Genomic DNA, 208 nt, shown 5'->3' with positions numbered 1-208 from the left:
TACAAGATAATGAGAGGCATAGATAGAGTCGATAGCCAGAGACTATTTCCCAGGGCAGAAATGGCTAACACGAGGGGTCATAGTTTTAAGCTGGTTGGAGGAAAGTATAGAGGGGAGGTCAGATGCGGGTTCTTTACACAGAGTTGTGAGAGCATGGAATGCGTTGCCAGCAGCAGTTGTGGAAGCAAGGTCATTGGGGACATTTAAG

This window comes from Chiloscyllium plagiosum, chromosome 6 (assembly GCF_004010195.1).
Source record: "Chiloscyllium plagiosum isolate BGI_BamShark_2017 chromosome 6, ASM401019v2, whole genome shotgun sequence".
Taxonomy (NCBI): Eukaryota; Metazoa; Chordata; class Chondrichthyes; order Orectolobiformes; family Hemiscylliidae; genus Chiloscyllium; species Chiloscyllium plagiosum.
The sequence above is the reverse complement of the archived record's forward strand: the minus strand, read 5'-3'. Positions refer to the sequence as shown.